Here is a 4,216-nt window from a genome sequence, read left to right on the forward strand (position 1 = left end):
TGCGACTCGGTGACAGCTGGTGAGGAGCTACGTCTGAAAAGGTTGAATCAAAGAGGAATTACAAGCAACCGCAGACAAAAACAAATCCAAAACCCTCCCGGCAGAAAGAGGCTAAGTTATGGTAATGTTGTGGCTAATAAAAATAATTAAAAAGCAAGATAACACATTCCCCGAAAAAAAAATCTAATTAATTTCCCATAAGTCCCTGTCTTTCTTTAATTCATATTCAACCTAAAGATGATATATAACCTCAAATGATTTTACACCTATCAAGATATTATAGAATAATACATCTTCAGCCTATTTATTAGGGTTACACAATTAATAGAAATTGGATCAATGTCGCAATGTTGCCTTTTGCTACTTCATTCCCTCTAATATTGCAAATCCAATTTGCATTATATAAAATCACATTATACATTTCTTCATCATCATTCAGCCCTACTATTTATAAGGAAAAATATGAACAGAGGATGTTAGTTCCCTCACTATGAAACACCTGCATGCTAATGTTCATGCTAGCATGAAAATTACTGGTGTCAGTTCAAAGCAGAATGGTTCCCCTCTTACATTTTAATTGCTCCAGAACTTCTACGCAAAAACCATGTCCAAATACAAAATCTCACAAACTTTCACATGCAAATGTTCACACTACTCCCACAATCCTCTTCTCCCTGCCCAGCATCCGTGCTGGCCTCGGCTACCTGTTTTCATCACGGCCGTGGGAAAGCAGTCAAGAGGACATTTCTTTTCTTTTTTTTTCTCCCCCACTCTGCTCTGCGTTAATGTGGAGGCGGCTCACCAATTATTACAGACGTTTCTCGTCGCGGCAGCCAAAGAGCATGCGGACACACAGGAATCCTCTGCTATAAATCCATTAAATCCCTCTCATTAGAGCGCCAGCCTCGTTGCTGCGAGGCGGGATGCAGAACGTGGGCGCGTGCTGTTTCTCACACCGGGTCGCCCTGCCCTCGTGTGCTTCCTCTGCACCGCAGTCGTTACCGGCTCACTTTGCAGACGAAGACGAAGACGACGACAACAACAACAACACAAACAACATAATGTCAGTGCAACAAAGCACGCAAGGCTCATCTCTAAGTATTTAGATAAGAATGGCAAAACCATTAAAATCTGTGCGCCGCCCGGGAATCGAACCCGGGTCGCAAGAATGGGAATCTTGCATGATACCATTACACCAGCGGTGCAGGTGAGACAGCCACACCAGTCGACATGTGATACTTTAAAAAGGATCAACCTGTCTCCCTGTCATGAGATTGTTATAACAAGGAATAATCCTTCTGTTGTAGTTTACATAGAGATGCTACTTTTTTATTTATTTTTTACACTGTTACATTTTCTGTTTAAAGTCTTAATTTGCAAAGTGACACACTACAACTTAGTGGCCGTCAAATTCAATGAAAAAACAGTCCTATTTCTCCTCGTGCAGTCATTGCAAGCACAGAGGCGTGAAGTTCAAGGTCCTCAAAATGTGTCCTGAAGTACCGAACATTACTCAGACGTCACGTTCTACCGCGAGCCCCAGAAAGAAAAGCAGTGTTTCATAAAAGGATTTGGTAAACTGACTGACCCATAGGCACGTCAAACATTCATGTAGCGCCACGTCCCAGCATGCATTGGAGTAGGGGCAGAGAACACCCTGGACAGGTCAGCCGCCTATAACAGCTCTAACTTCCACAGATATAAACAAGAACGTATTTAAGATAAACATAGCAGTTATTATTGTTAATTTAATAAACACTGTATGCATCCAACTGTGGGCTAGAGGACGCATTCAGGGGAGCAATAAATGAGGATATTTCTTTAAAAGCAGCAATCCCCAGTAAGGTCCAACGCAGTGGAATGCTATTTTACAATATTATTCAATTTCCTATAATATAATATGACACGTTCCTATTTTTTATTGTTTGACTGGAAAGCAAGTGTAAAAGGAAGCTAAAATAACAAGCCCCATATTTTTTCTGTGGGGCAAATTTATTGCAATCCAAAACATCCAACGGGATCAGCGCTCCGCTCTCAATAGTTGCTTCTAGAATACAGTGCTGCCCCGAGCTTGATTTACGCCCGGGTCCATAAATCACTGTGACATTTTCAACCGTGTCAGCTGAATCCTGCTTTTCACGGTGTGCTCCGCGTTGTCTGTCAACAAGTGATACATCTGCGTCGGAGTGGAATTAACACGTCGGAGCCGCGCAAGTCGGGCCTTCCAACGCTCACGTCGGGATACTGGCATTCGGAGTTGGCGTGCGCGTGAGGAAATGTGTGGACGGCGCCCGTTAAAGTGGAGGAGGAACACCGTTTACGTGAGCGGGGAAAGCGTCTCCTGGAGGATGGAGAGGTGGTGGGGAAAGTGAGAGGAGAGAGACGGGGAGGTGAAGGAGAGGACAGCGGGCTCTCATCAGGAGGAGAGCCGAGACGGGAGCGGAGGCCACCGCGTGGAGAGCGGGGGCCCTTGTGTAAGTGGAGATGTACTAAACCTTTGCTAACCTGGATCGCCCAAGATAAAATATTTATATATGCTATTGTGTGACGGAGCGCCGGGGCTGAGGAGAGCCTTAATTTGTTTTTCTCCCGGGTAAATTAATTCCCTCCCCATCATCAGCAAAGTGAACCCGCAGTGATTACTGCGCCGGTCTCCCTGTGGCCCCTCCTGCAGCAAGCACTTGAGAGATTTTAATGGTCAAAGCCCACCTTACAATTATACTTCATCTGCTCCATACATTTCCATAGATTAAAAAGGTGAAGCAGAAAACACTTAAGGGAGATGAACGCTGATTCCTTGCTGCCTTGTCTCCTCTTCTTTCACTTTTCCATCGCCTCCTTCCCCCCATCACACCCTTCTCCTGCCATCCTTATCTCGTTCTCATCATAGAGGTCGATCGTCGCGAAAACAATTGAAAAAGAAAAGTGCCCAAGAATGAAACATAACCGCTTTGGCGAGTGCAGACGGTCAACTGTTTACCCTTTACATGTAGGCCGCGACGCTACACAAAGTGGGTATGTATGCGGAAAAAAAATGTGGATAATTATTAACAGTGTATATGTACGCACTGTACATCATCTCCGACACTGGATGGACGCTTAAACAAGATCGACAGAGCGGCGAGCAGGCGACATCCGTGTACGCTAACCATATGCAAAACACACAGCCGAAAAAGGACGCGCGGTGTGAGCAGCGCTTGGAGCCCAGCGCAGATCGACGCTGATTGTCATGCTATTACAGGCAAATAGCAACACTTGCTCGGCAGTCGACAGGGCATAATCATGTGTGACTAACCGTGATGGAGAGAGCGCTACAAAGGGAAGGCGAGATGGTGGAGGTACGGGCTCTTTTGTCTCCCCTGCCATCTTCCTCGGCTCTGAGTAGCCTGGAGGGGCGAAAAAGAACCGGGAGATGATAAAAAGATGGAAGCCACTCAAAGTTCAAGGCAGAGATGCCCCTTTCATCTATTTCAAGACAATCATGTCGGGTTCTACATGTACATTACTGCAAACCACCAATCTTGGCATCCTACAGAGAGAGAGAGAGAGAGAGAGAGAGAGAGAAAGAGAGAGAGAGAGAAAGTAGTGAAGAAGTGAAGAGGTGGTGGCACAACTAACTCCTGCATAATACTTTTCACTTGTTACTCACATGGTTGTGTCTGCGGAAAAATAAGTCAAATAGAAGTCACATCGTGTCATTTCAACCGTGTCTTGTTTTGACACAATGTTTAAATCCGGTAACTGTAAATACATGGACAGAATCATAAAGCCACAGGAGTTATGTTTTCCATCAACACAGTGAGGAAACATTTAAAAAAACACTAAAATAAAAGCAAAAATCCGTCAAGTCCCAAAATGCTCTTTGATCAGCAGAATGCTACTTTAAAAAAATAGTTTAATTGAATATCCACTGTGGCGTTACAACATCCAGTTGGAGCCAAAGCATAACTACACTTTGTTGTTGTTTGTGAACATTAAGTGAACATTGTGGACTTTACTAAGATTCACATCTTTATCGTATCCCTTGGTGCTTCACAGCAGCCCACCGCTAAATCGCTATGGATGGGTTAAATGCAGAGACCAAATTCCATGTCTGTATGTAAAAATATGTAATATGACAAACGTAATAAAGTTTGTAACCAAAGTGATTCTGTTGCCCAAACAACACAGAGACTCTGGTGTCTAAATAAAAACTCCAGGGGGAATTTACCTGCAA

The 4,216-nt window shown here is 44.1% G+C and overlaps 1 non-coding gene across 1 annotated transcript; it reads right to left on the bottom strand.

The window, feature by feature from the left end:
• Positions 1 to 1,134: 1,134 nt before the first annotated feature.
• Positions 1,135 to 1,205, bottom strand: trnag-ccc (transfer RNA glycine (anticodon CCC)). Its single transcript has one exon. It is a non-coding gene; the product is annotated as a tRNA-Gly (tRNA).
• Between the last annotated feature and the right edge of the window lie 3,011 nt (positions 1,206 to 4,216).

This window comes from Clinocottus analis, unplaced genomic scaffold (assembly GCF_023055335.1).
Source record: "Clinocottus analis isolate CAN_PGR_092001 unplaced genomic scaffold, fCliAna1.0.p SCAF_25, whole genome shotgun sequence".
NCBI lineage: Eukaryota > Metazoa > Chordata > Actinopteri > Perciformes > Cottidae > Clinocottus > Clinocottus analis.